The sequence below is a fragment of the Coregonus lavaretus genome, assembly GCF_964263955.1.
Source record: "Coregonus lavaretus genome assembly, contig: HAP1_SCAFFOLD_79, whole genome shotgun sequence".
Taxonomy (NCBI): Eukaryota; Metazoa; Chordata; class Actinopteri; order Salmoniformes; family Salmonidae; genus Coregonus; species Coregonus lavaretus.
The window spans coordinates 697,564-712,355 of NW_028157882.1; positions in this window are offsets into that span (position 1 = coordinate 697,564).

Sequence of the window (14,792 nt, forward strand, 5' to 3'; positions counted from 1 at the left end):
GGGAGAGAGAGGGGAGACAGAGCTCAAGGCTGTGTGAGTGGGACTAGGGGCTCCATAGGCTGAGTGAAAGTAGTTTACAAAGTCGTCTGCAGAGAGGGAGGAAGGAGGGGGAGGAGGTGGAGGATTAAGGAGGGAGAAGTAGGTGGCAAAGAGTTTCCTAGTGTTAGAGGCACAAGTTTGAAATTTAGAGTGATAGAAAGTGGCTTTAGCAGCAGATACAGAGGAAGAAAAGGTAGAGAGGAGGGAGTGAAAGGCTGATATGTCCTCCAGAAGTTTAGTTTTCCCCCATTTTTGCTCAGCTGTGAGCTCGCATTGAGTCCATCAGCCATGCAGAAGGAGGGGAGGGCCGGGCCGGCCGGGAGGAAAGGAGAAAGTGAGAGTCAAAGGATGCGGAAAGGGAGGGCTACAGGACTGTTTCACTAGCACAGACTGGAATATGTTCCGGGACTCATCTGATGGCATTGAGGAGTTTACAACATCAGTCACTGGCTTCATTAATAAGTGCATCGACGACGTCATCCCCACAGTGACCGTACGTACATATCCCCGCACTGAGCTAAAGGCTAGAGCTGCCACTTTCAAGGAGCGGGACATTAACCCAGACGCTTATAAGAAATTCCGCTACGCCTTCCGATGAACCATCAAACAGGCAAAGCATCATTACAGGACTAAGATCGAATCCTACTACACCTGCTCTGACACTCGTCAGATGTGGCAAGCAGTGGTGGAAAAAGTACCCAATTGTCATACTTTAGTAAAAGTAAAGATACCTTAATAGAAAATGACTCAAGTAAAAGTGAAAGTCACCCAGTAAAATACTACTTCAGTAAAAGTCTAAAAGTATTTGATTTTAAATGTACTTAAGTATCAAAAGTAAATGTAAAATTGCTAAAATATACTTAAGAATGAAAAGTATAAATTCCTTGTATTAAGCAAACCAGATGGCAAGATATTATTTTTTATTGTTAATTTTTTTTACAGATAGCCAGGGGCACACTCCAACACTCAGACATAATTTACAAACAAAGCATTTGTGTTTAGTGAGTCCGCCAGATCAGAGGCAGTAGGGATGACCAGGGATGTTTTCTTGATAAGTGTGTGAATGGGACCATTTTCTTGTCTTGCTAAGCATTCAAAATGTAACAAGTACTTTTGGGTGCCAGGGAAAATGTATGGAGTAAGAAGTACATCATTTTGTTTAGGAATGTAGTGGAGTAAAAGTAAAAGTAGTCAAAAATATAAATAGTAAAGTAAAGTACAGATACCTTAAAGTATTTTTACTTAAGTACTTTACACCACTGGTGGCAAGGCTTGCAAACTACCACGGATTACAAAGGGAAACCCAGCCGCGAGCTGCCCAGTGACGTGAGCTACCAGACGAGCTAAATGCCTTCTATGCTCGCTTCGAGGCAAGCAACACTGAACCATGCGTTAGAGCACCAGCTGTTCCAGACAACTGTGTGATCACGCTCTCCATAACCGATGTGAGTAAGGCCGCAGGGCCAGACGGGTACTCAGAGCATGTGCTGACCAGCTGGCAAGTGTCTTCACTGACATTTTCAACCTCTCCCTGATGCAGTCTGTAATACCTACATGTTTCAAACATTTCCCTGTGCCCAAGAACGCCAATGTAACCTGTCTAAATGACTATCGCCCCATTGCACTCACATCTGTAGCCATGAAATGCTTTGAAAGGCTGGTCATGGCTCACATCAACACCACCATCATCCTAGACTCCCTGGACCCACTCCAATTTGCATACCGCCCCAATAGATCCACAGATCACGCAATCTCTATTGCACTACACACTGTCCTTTCCCAAAAGGAACACCTACGTGAGAATGCTTTTCATTGACTCATTTAAGGACCCTGGGACTGAATGCCTCCCTCTGCAACTGGATCCTGGATTTCCTGACGGACCCCCCCAGGTGGTGAGGGTAGGCAACAACACATCCGCCACGCTGACCCTCAACACGGGGGCACCTCAGGGGTGCTTGCTTAGTTTACTCCTGTACTCCTTGCTCACCCACGACTGCGTGGCCATGCACGACTCCAACACCATCATTAAGTTTGCAGATGACACAATAGTCGTAGACCTGATCACCGATGACAATGAGACAGCCTAGAGGGAGGAGGTCAGGGACCTGGCAGTGTGGTGCGAGGACAACAACATCTCCCTCAATGTCAGCAAGACAAAGGAGCTGATCGTGGACTACAGGAAACGGAGGGCCAAGCACGCCCCTATTCACATCGATGGGGATGTAGTGGAGAGCTTCAAGTTCCTCGTGTCAACATCACTAAGGAACTATCATGGTCCAAACACACCAACACAGTCGTGAAGAGGGCACAACAACACCTCCTCCCCATCAGGAAGCTGAAAAGATTTGGCATGGGCCCTCAGATCCTCAAAAAGTTATACAGCTGCACCATTGAGAGCATCTTGACTGGCTGCATCACAGCTTGGTATGGAAACTGATTGGTATGTTGCTGCTACGGTTTACTGTCTGTCACTTTATTCCTAGGTATATGTACATATCTACCTCAATTACCTCGTACCCCTACACATCGACACAGTACTGGTACCCTAAGTTATCGTACTGATATAGCCAAGTTATCGTTACTGATTGTGTATCTATTATTACTTTTATTATTACATGTTTTACTTTTCTATTATTTCTCTATTTCATTTTTCTCTGCATTGTTGGGAAGGGCCCATAAGTAAGCATTTCACTGCTAGTCCACACCTGTTGTTTACGAAGCATGTGACGAATAAAACATTTTATTTGATTGAGAGTAGGGTTGAAGTGGCAGAATCAGGAGATAGGAGGGAGAAGGATTTGGCAGAAGGCAGAGATGATAGGATAGAAGAGAAGAGAATAGTGGGAGAGAGAGCGCAAAGATTGTGACGGCTCATGTCTATCTGGGTAGGGGCTGAGTGGGTAGGGTTGGAGGAGAGAGATAGAGAAAAGGAAACAAAGTAGTGATCAGAGAGCTGGAGGAGGGTTGCAGTGAGATTAGTAGGCGAACAGCATCTAGTAAAGATGAGGTCAGCCGCATTGCCCGCCTTGTGAGTGGGAGGGGACTGGGAAAGGGTGAGGTAAAAAGAGGAAATGAGAGGTGGAAAGAAATTAATAGAAGTCAGACATCGGGGGGTTGAAGTCACCAAGTACGATGAGTGGTGAGCCATCATCAGGAAATTAGTTTATCAAGGTGTCAAGCTCATTGAGGAAACTCTCCAAAGGCACCTGGTGGGCGATAGATGACAACAATGTTAAAGGGATACATCAGGATTTTGGCAATAAAGCCTTTTATCTACTTCCCCAGAGTCAGATGAACTCATGGATACCATTTTTATGTCTCTGCTTCCAGTATAAAGGAAGTTAGATGTAGTTTCGTGAATCAATACTAACTAGCGTTAGTACCATGCTAGCAGTTACCATAGACTTCCAGTCTGTACGCTAATTCTAGTTAGCAATTGGCTAACGCTAGTTAGCAAGTTACAGTGACAGCATGGAATTCAAATGAGGAGATGGACAAGTGAGAGAGGGAAAATATAATCTCCACTTAAGTAATCCATGTCTCTGTCATGGCCAAAAAGTCTAGGGACTGAAGGGCAGCATAGGCTAAGATGACTGCAGATGACCGCAGATCGGCAGTTCCAAACACTGCCGGAGACCAGGAATTGCACATGGGCTGTGCGCGCAGGGTAACATTCGTTAGAAGGGTTGCAGCCACGGACAGTGGGGCGTAATGGGCGTCTGTAAAACCTACAAGGAGAGGAGCGAAAGGGGAATAGAAAACACACACATAGTTGACAAAGCTACAAAATATCAAAAATGATATAATCTAAAAATATCGAAAATACTTAAATGAGAGAGTGGTGAGGAGCCTTCCTCTCTTTCCTTCCTCCAATAACTCTGTAGAAAAACTTGGTAGAGAACCATCTTTGTTTCGGCGACAGTCTTCGTTTTGGCGACAACACTGGCGCTTGACAAGACCGCCGCTTACAGCTGCTGCTGAAAAAATAGGTTGAGACTGAAGTACTAATTGCTGATTGCCTAGCAGAGGTGAAGAAAATCACCCCCTACATGACAACAGGACTACGATTAGAAAGACAATTACACAAACGGGCCTGAAAACTAATCTGAGTCCGCAGCAATAGACACAAGTACTGACCAATCAGACAGTTCAAACAACAATGATTAAGTAAACTACTAGGTAGAGAGACAGCACTTGAATTCAGTTGCCCTAGCAACAACTTATTGAATCAAAAAAGACACTTGCTACTCTTGTAGGAGCTGATGTCCTTCTTAGATGAGGCACTAAGACTGGGGTACTGAGACTGGGACACTGAGACTGGGATACTAAGACTGGGGCACTGAGACGGGGGCACTGAGACTGGGGTACTAAGACTGGGGTACTGAGACTGGGACATTGAGACTGGGGTACTAAGACTGGGGTACTGAGACTTTGGCACTAAGAATGGGGTACTGAGACTGAGACACAGACTGGGGTACTGAGACTGGGGTACTAAGACTGGGGTACTAAGACTGGGGTACTGAGACTGGGGCACTGAGACTGGGGTACTAAGACTGGCGTACTGAGACTGGGGCACTGAGACTGGGGTACTGAGACTGGGGTACTGAGACTGGGGTACTGAGAATGGGGCACTGAGACTGGGGTATTGAGACTGGGGCACTAAGACTGGGGCACTGAGACTGAAGTACTAATTGCTGATTGCCTAGCAGAGGTGAAGAAAATCACCCCCTACATGACAACAGGACTACGATTAGAAAGACAATTACACAAACGGGCCTGAAAACGAATCTGAGTCCGCAGCAATAGACACAAGTACTGACCAATCAGACAGTTCAAACAACAATGATTAAGTAAGCTACTAGGTAGAGAGACAGCACTTGAATTCAGTTGCCCTAGCAACAACTTATTGAATCAAAAAAGACACTTGCTACTCTTGTAGGAGCTGATGTCCTTCTTAGATGAGGCACTAAGACTGGGGTACTGAGACTGGGGTACTAAGACTGGGGTACTGAGACTGGGGTACTGAGACTGGGGTACTGAGACTGGGACAATGAGACTGGGGTACTGAGACTGGGACACTGAGACTGGGACACTGAGACTGGGGTACTAAGACTGGGTTACTGAGACCGGGACACTGAGACTAGGGTACTAAGACTGGGGTACTGAGACTGGGACACTGAGACTGGGGTACAAAGACTGAGTTACTGAGACTGGGACACTGAGACTGGGGTACTAAGACTGGGGTACTGAGACTTTGGCACTAAGAATGGGGTACTGAGACTGAGACACAGACTGGGGTACTGAGACTGGGGTACTAAGACTGGGGTACTAAGACTGGGGTACTGAGACTGGGGCACTGAGACTGGGTTACTGAGACTGGGGTACTGAGACTGGGGCACTGAGACTGGGGCACTGACTGGGGCACTGAGACTGGGGTACTGAGACTGGGTTACTGGGACTGGGGTACTTAGACTGGGGTACTGAGACTGGGGCACTGAGACTGGGACACTGAGACTGGGGCTCTAAGACTGGGGTACTGAGACTGGGGTATTGAGACTGGGTACTAAGACTGGGGCACTAAGACTGGGGTACTGAGACTGGGGTACTAAGACTGGGGCACTGAGACTGGGGTACTGAAACTGGGGCACTAAGACTGGGGCACTGAGACTGGGGTACTGAGACTGGGGTACTAAGACTGGGTTACTGAGACTGGGACACTGAGACTAGGGGTACTAAGACTGGGGTACTGAGACTTGGGCACTAAGAATGGGGTACTGAGACTGGGACACAGACTGGGGTACTGAGACTTGGGCACTAAGAATGGGGTACTGAGACTGGGACACAGACTGGGGTACTGAGACTGGGGTACTAAGACTGGGGTACTAAGACTGGGGTACTGAGAATGGGGCACTGAGACTGGGGTACTGAGACTGGGGCACTGAGACTGGGGCACTGAGACTGGGGTACTGAGACTGGGACACTGAGACTGGGGCTCTAAGACTGGGGTAATGAGACTGGGACAATAAGACTGGGGCTCTAAGACTGGTGTACTAATACTGGGGTACTGAGACTGGGGCACTGAGACTGGGGTACTAAGACTGGGGTACTGAGACTGGGGTACTGAGACTGGGGTACTGAGACTGGGTACTAAGACTGGGGTACTAAGACTGGGGTACTGTGACTGGGGTACTGAGACCTGGGTACTAAGACTGGGATACTGAGACTGGGGCACTGAAACTGGGGCACTAAGACTGGGGCACTGAGACTGGGGCACTGAGACTGGGGTACTGAGACTGGGGTACTGAGACTGGGGTACTGAGAATGGGGTACTAAGATTGGGGTACTGAGACTGGGGTACTGAGACTGGGGTACTGAAACTGGGGCACTAAGACTGGGTCACTGAGACTGGGGCACTAAGACTGGGGTACTGAGACTGGGGTACTAAGACTGGGGTACTGAGACTGGGGCACTGAGACTGGGGTACTGAAACTGGGGCACTAAGACTGGGGCACTGAGACTGGGGTACTGAGACTGGGGTACTAAGACTGGGTTACTGAGACTGGGACACTGAGACTAGGGGTACTAAGACTGGGGTACTGAGACTTGGGCACTAAGAATGGGGTACTGAGACTGGGACACAGACTGGGGTACTGAGACTTGGGCACTAAGAATGGGGTACTGAGACTGGGACACAGACTGGGGTACTGAGACTGGGGTACTAAGACTGGGGTACTAAGACTGGGGTACTGAGAATGGGGCACTGAGACTGGGGTACTGAGACTGGGGCACTGAGACTGGGGCACTGAGACTGGGGTACTGAGACTGGGACACTGAGACTGGGGCTCTAAGACTGGGGTAATGAGACTGGGACAATAAGACTGGGGCTCTAAGACTGGTGTACTAATACTGGGGTACTGAGACTGGGGCACTGAGACTGGGGTACTAAGACTGGGGTACTGAGACTGGGGTACTGAGACTGGGGTACTGAGACTGGGTACTAAGACTGGGGTACTAAGACTGGGGTACTGTGACTGGGGTACTGAGACCTGGGTACTAAGACTGGGGTACTGAGACTGGGGCACTGAAACTGGGGCACTAAGACTGGGGCACTAAGACTGGGGCACTGAGACTGGGGTTCTAAGACTGGGGTTCTAAGACTGGGGTACTGAGACTGGGGTACTGAGACTGGGGTACTAAGACTGGGGTACTGAAACTGGGGCACTAAGACTGGGTCACTGAGACTGGGGTACTGAGACTGGGGTACTAAGACTGGGGTACTGAGACTGGGGCTCTAAGACCGGGGTACTGAGACTGGGACAATAAGACTGGGGCTCTAAGACTGGGGTACTAAGACTGGGGTACTGAGACTGGGGTACTAAGACTGGGGCACTAAGACTGGGGCACTGAGACTGGGGTTCTAAGACTGGGGTTCTAAGACTGGGGCAGTGAGACTGGGGCACTGAGACTGGGGTACTGAGACTGGGGTACTGAGACTGGGTTACTGAGACTGGGACACTGAGACTAGGGGTACTAAGACTGGGGTACTGAGACTTGGGCACTAAGAATGGGGTACTGAGACTGGGACACAGACTGGGGTACTGAGACTTGGGCACTAAGAATGGGGTACTGAGACTGGGACACAGACTGGGGTACTGAGACTGGGGTACTAAGACTGGGGTACTAAGACTGGGGTACTGAGAATGGGGCACTGAGACTGGGGTACTGAGACTGGGGCACTGAGACTGGGGCACTGAGACTGGGGTACTGAGACTGGGACACTGAGACTGGGGCTCTAAGACTGGGGTAATGAGACTGGGACAATAAGACTGGGGCTCTAAGACTGGTGTACTAATACTGGGGTACTGAGACTGGGGCACTGAGACTGGGGTACTAAGACTGGGGTACTGAGACTGGGGTACTGAGACTGGGGTACTGAGACTGGGTACTAAGACTGGGGTACTAAGACTGGGGTACTGTGACTGGGGTACTGAGACCTGGGTACTAAGACTGGGATACTGAGACTGGGGCACTGAAACTGGGGCACTAAGACTGGGGCACTGAGACTGGGGCACTGAGACTGGGGTACTGAGACTGGGGTACTGAGACTGGGGTACTGAGAATGGGGTACTAAGATTGGGGTACTGAGACTGGGGTACTGAGACTGGGGTACTGAAACTGGGGCACTAAGACTGGGTCACTGAGACTGGGGTACTGAGACTGGGGTACTAAGACTGGGGTACTGAGACTGGAGTACTAAGACTGGGGCACTAAGACTGGGGTACTGAGACTGGGGTTCTAAGACTGGGGTTCTAAGACTGGGGTACTGAGACTGGGGTACTGAGACTGGGGTACTAAGACTGGGGTACTGAAACTGGGGCACTAAGACTGGGTCACTGAGACTGGGGTACTGAGACTGGGGTACTAAGACTGGGGTACTGAGACTGGGGCTCTAAGACCGGGGTACTGAGACTGGGACAATAAGACTGGGGCTCTAAGACTGGGGTACTAAGACTGGGGTACTGAGACTGGGGTACTAAGACTGGGGCACTAAGACTGGGGCACTGAGACTGGGGTTCTAAGACTGGGGTTCTAAGACTGGGGCAGTGAGACTGGGGCACTGAGACTGGGGTACTGAGACTGGGGTACTGAGACTGGGGTACTGAAACTGGGGTACTGAAACTGGGGCACTAAGACTGGGGTACTGAGACTGGGGTACTGAGACTGGGGTACTGAAACTGGGGCACTAAGACTGGGTCACTGAGACTGGGGTACTGAGACTGGGGTACTAAGACTGGGGTACTGAGACTGGGGTACTGAGACTGGGGCTCTAAGACCGGGGTACTGAGACTGGGACAATAAGACTGGGGCTCTAAGACTGGGGTACTAAGACTGGGGTACTGAGACTGGGGTACTAAGACTGGGGCACTAAGACTGGGGCACTGAGACTGGGGTTCTAAGACTGGGGTTCTAAGACTGGGGCAGTGAGACTGGGGCACTGAGACTGGGGTACTGAGACTGGGGTACTGAGACTGGGGCACTGAGACTGGGGCCAAGTGAGGCTCCTTACATAGTCAGGGAACACAGGTAAGGGCAATCCCTCTTAAAACACCCAACACTAACCAAGACTATTACACAAATTGCCTGAAATGTTTCTTACATATCTGCTGCTCAACCTCCCCCTCCCTTCACGGAAATATTACATTTACATAAGTATTCAGACCCTTTACTCAGTACTTTGTTGAAGCACCTTTGGTAGTGATTACAGCCTCAAGTCTTCTTGGGTAGGATGCTACAAGATTGGCACACCTTAATTTGGGGAGTTTCTCCCATTCTTCTCTGCAGATCGTCTCAAGCTCTGTAAGGTTGGATGGGGAGTGTTGCTGCACAGCTATTTTCAGGTGTCTCCAGAGATGTTAGATCGGGTTCAAGTCCGGGCTGTGGCTGGGCCACTCAAGGACATTCAGTGACTTGATCCGAAGCCACTCAGCACCCCAGTCCGATATCCTGAGTGCTCTGGAGCAGGTTTTCATCAAGGATCTCTATGTACTTTCCTCCGTTAATCTTTCCTTCGATCCTGACTAGTCTTCCAGTCCCTGCCACTGAAAAATATCCCCACAGCATGATGCTGCCACCACCATGCTTCACTGTAGGGATGGTGCCAGGTTTCCTCCAGATGTGATGCTTGGCATTCAGGCCAAAGAGTTCAATCTTGGTTTCATCAGACCAGAGGCATTCAGGCCAAAGAGTTCAATCTTGGTTTCATCAGACCAGAAAATCTTGTTTCTCATGGTCTAAGAGTCTTTTAGGTGCCTTTTGGCAAACTCCATGCAGGCTGTCATGTGCCTTTTACTGAGGAATGGCTTCCGTCTGGCCACTCTACCATAAAGGTCTGATTGGTGGAGTGCTGCAGAGATGGTTGTCCTTCTGGAAGGTTCTCCCATCTCACTGAGGAACTCTGGAGCTCTGTCAGAGTGACCATCGGGTTCTTGGTCACCTCCCTGACCAAGGCCCTTCTCCCCCGATTGTTCAGTTTGGCCAGGCGGCCAGCTCTCGGAAGGGTCTTAGTGGTTCCTGTCACGCCCTGGCTCTGGGGACTCTGTTATGTTGAGCCAGGGTGTGTAGAGTCTATGTTTTGTGTTTCTATGTTCAGGATCTAGTTCATTGTGTTTCTATGTTGGCCGGGGTGGTTCTCAATCAGAGGCAACGTGAATCAGCTGTTGCTTGTTGTCTCTGATTGGGAACCATACTTAGGCAGCCGTTTGGGCAGTTGTGTTTGTGGAATCTTGTTCCGTGTTGGTTTGTGTATTTGACCGTGGACTTCACGTATCGTTTTGTTGTTTTTGTTCGTGTGGTGAATATAAATAAAGTATGTTCGCATTCCACGCTGTGCATTGGTCCAATCCTTTTGACGGTCGTGACAGTTCCAATCTACTTCCATTTAAGAATGATGGAGGCCACAGTGTTTTTGGGGACCTTCAATGCTGCAGACATTTTTTGGTACCCTTCCCCAGATCTACGGACAATTCCTTCGACCTCATGGCTTGGTTTTTGCTCTGACATGCACTGTCAACTGTGGGACCTTATATAGACAGGTGTGTGCCTTATTGCTATTTAGACTGCCAGGTCTGTGTCTTGCTTGTGTTTGATATGCTACCTATAAATAGCTTGCCTAAATAGACTGCCTGTTTGTGTGTTGCTTATGTTAGCAATAGCCTACTGCTACAACAGACAAAGAAGTTGATCATATCTATTGTACAACACGTCAAAGTATGTAGACTAAGCTAAACTAGACAAAAGGGTGTCCGATCACCGCTGCTGGGAGGAAGGATGGGGAAGCAGAGTGAGCAGCAACTACATACAAAAATCTACGTAGAGAATCCTGCACATGTGCAGAAACAGGTCGGAGAATAGTCTGATCTGCAGCCACAAGAAAGAAAAACAGGTTGGAGAATAGTCTGATCTGCAGCCACAAGAAGAAAAAACAGGTCAGAGAATAGTCTGATCTGCAGCCACACCGAATAAAATATTACTTGTTAAACAAAATCTATTTTTTAGCATACAACACAGCTCAGTATTTGTATTATTTATTTGATACAGTCTTTTTTGGTCATCGTCATCAAGGTTGCCAATCATTTTGGAGGTGACTGCATTTCTAAGCAGTAGGCAAGACAAGTTTCAGACACATAAGCTTTTTATTAATTGTGCTGTCAATGTTCACTTGAACCACGTGTAAAGGATGTCTGCTGAAACATATTACCCAGTCATGCCACCCAAAAGCTAGCATAAGTGGAGACACTAAAAGATCCTCATCTGCTACATTCACCCCCCCAAACTCACGGCACTGTGACCCCCTAGATAGCTCTCACACCACTGTGACCCCCTAGATAGCTCTTACACCACTGTGACCCCCTAGATATCTCTCACACCACTGTGACCTCCTAGATAGCTCTCACGCCACTGTGACCTCCTAGATAGCTCTCACGCCACTGTGCCCCCCTGGATAGCTCGCACGCCACTGTGACCCCCTAGATAGCTCTCACACCACTGTGACCCCCTAGATAGCTCTCACACCACTGTGACCACCTAGATAGCTCTCACACCACTGTGACCTCCTAGATAGCTCTCACGTCACTGTGACCCCCTAGATAGCTCTCACGTCACTGTGACCCCCTAGATAGCTCTCACACCACTGTGACCCCCTAGATTGCTCTCACACCACTGTGACCCCCTAGATAGCTCTCACGTCACTGTGACCCCCTAGATAGCTCTCACACCACTGTGACCACCTAGATAGCTCTCACACCACTGTGACCTCCTAGATAGCTCTCACGTCACTGTGACCCCCTAGATAGCTCTCACGTCACTGTGACCCCCTAGATAGCTCTCACAACACTGTGACCCCCTAGATAGCTCTCACACCACTGTGACCCCCTAGATAGCTCTCACGTCACTGTGACCTCCTAGATAGCTCTCACGCCACTGTGACCCCCTAGATAGCTCTCACGTCACTATGACCCCCTAGATTGCTCTCACGCCACTGTGACCCCCTAGATTGCTCTCACGCCACTTTGACCCCCTAGATAGCTCTCACGTCACTGTGACCCCCTAGATAGCGCTCACGCCACTGTGACCCCCTAGATTGCTCTCACGCCACTTTGACCCCCTAGATATCTCTCACACCACTGTGACCTCCTAGATAGCTCTTACGCCACTGTGACCCCCTAGATAGCTCTCACGCCACTGTGACCCCCTAGATTGCTCTCACGCCACTTTGACCCCCTAGATAGCTCTCACGCCACTGTGACCCCCTAGATAGCTCTCACGCCACTGTGACCCCCTAGAAAGCTTCGTCAGCATAGCAGAGGCTTCACACTTTTATGAGACGGCTATAAATAGAATCCACAGACTGTTTGGCCTTTAGGTTGGAATAAAGGCCAATCAGTTAGTCAAAACAGACTAGATACATGGTGGCAGATCCATGGTGTCAGATCCATGGTGTCAGATACGTGGTGTCAGATACGCGGTGCCAGATACATGGTACCAGATACATGGTGTCAGATACATGGTGTCAGATACATGGTGTCAGATACGCGGTGCCAGATACATGGTGCCAGATACATGGTGTCAGATACGTGGTGTCAGATAAGTGGTGTCAGATATATGGTGTCAGATACATGGTGTCAGATACATGGTGTTGGAGCGGTGAGCAGTTACCCAGTCTGCAAGATTACATTAAGTTGCAGGTTTTGTGACATCTGTGCTTCTTAAGCAAATAGCCACCCTCCATGCTGACTACATTGCAGACGCATGCCAGATCTCAGAACGCCTGGATTGATGTTTAGGATAGTTCACCCAAATGACATATTGGTTTCCTTACCTGTAAGCAGTCTATGGACAAGGTATGACAGCAATCCATGCTTGGGTTTAGTTACCCTGGCACTGTTTCCAAATGCTACCGTTTTAGCATTTGTGTCACAATTCCCGTTCAAGTCATGGGACCGATATTAGCATTTTTCGGGCATCATGTCCAAATAATTTGAAAGTATCAAAAGTGTATTGTGAAGCTCAACAAAGTCACTTATAGATGATTTGAACATGATGCGTGAAAAGTGTCTCAGGAAAACTCCTGTCTGTGGTAATAAACTACTTTGTGATCACAGACTGGGTCATTTAAAGCACCCTTAAAATGTACTGGATCAAGAGTTACTATCCGATCCTCCCAAGGCCCTGCCAAAATACGTCAAATATCTACAATGAGTTTTATAATGACAGTTTAACTGCTTAATAACATCAGGCCGTTATTAACAGTATATCAGGGGCCTTCAACTCCTGTTCTGGACAGCCCATCCACATGGTGTGCAGGCTTTTATTCCAGCCCAGCACTAACACAGCGGGTTCAGCTACTCTTCCTGGGGTCCTGCAACATTAAGGCAGTTACATACAATTTAAAATACATGACATTATATTTCATAACACTTTACCCAATACATTTAGTGTGTTCCCTCAGGCCACTACTCCACTATCACATATTTACAATACAACATCCATGTGTACGTGTGTGTAGAGTGAGTGTTTATATGTATGTGTGTATGTGCCTGTGTGTGTGTCTCTTCACAGTCCCTGCTGTTCCATAAGGTGTATTTTTACCTGTTTTTTAAATCTGATTCTACTGCTTGCATCAGTTACCTGATGTGGAATAGAGTTCCATGAAGTCATGGCTCTATGTAGGACTGTGCGCCTCCCATAGTCCGTTCTGGACTTGGGGACTGTGAAGAGACCTCTGGTGGCATGTCTTGTGGAGTATGCATGGGTGTCCGTACATTCAGCTCGTCGACACCTCTCACAAAAACAAGCAGTGATGAAGTCAATCTCATTCCACTCTGAGCCAGGAGAGACTGACATGCACGTCATCAATGTCAGCTCTCCATGTACTTTTAAGGGCCAGCCGTGCTGCCCTGTTCTGAGCCAACTGCATTTTTCCCAAGTCCCTCTTTGTGGCACCTGACCACACTACTGAACAGTAGTCTTGGTGCGACAAAACTAGGGCCTGTAGGACCTGCCTTGTTGATAGTGTTGTTAAGAAGGCAGAGCAGCGCTTAATTATGGACATAGTTCTCCCCATCTTAGCTACTGTTGTATCAATATGCTTTGACCATGACAGTCTATAATCCAGGGTTACTCCAAGCAGTTTAGTCACCTCAACTTGCTCAATTTCCACATTATTCATTACGAGATGTAGTTGAGGTTTAGGGTTTAGTGAATGACTTGACCGTATACTGTGGACCACAGAGAGATTCGATACAGGCCAGCACATTATTTTGACCTTATAAGTCGACCATGAGGTCCTCACATTGCTGACACCGTAATAGATTTATAGCGAGATATTTGACCTGGAAAATAAAATCTGAATTAGCCAAGCTTGGTTGTTATGTGGATCCTTGCCAAAGCATGCCCCCACCTCTCCATAGCATGTGACATTTCACATCCAGATTTAGATTTTGACTGGCTGTGACATGTTCATGGTTTGAATCATGTAGAAAAATGCTGACGTGAGCCAAGGCGCTGGGGTGTCTCAGCCAAACTCCTGTCTGTGGTGATAAAACTACTTTGTGAGCACAGACTGTCGTTTAAAGCACCCTTGAAATGTATTGGATCAAGAGTTACTATCCGATCCTCCCAAGGCCCTGCTAAAATACATCAAATATGTACAATGAGTTTTATAATTATAGTTTACTCAACTGCTTAATGACATC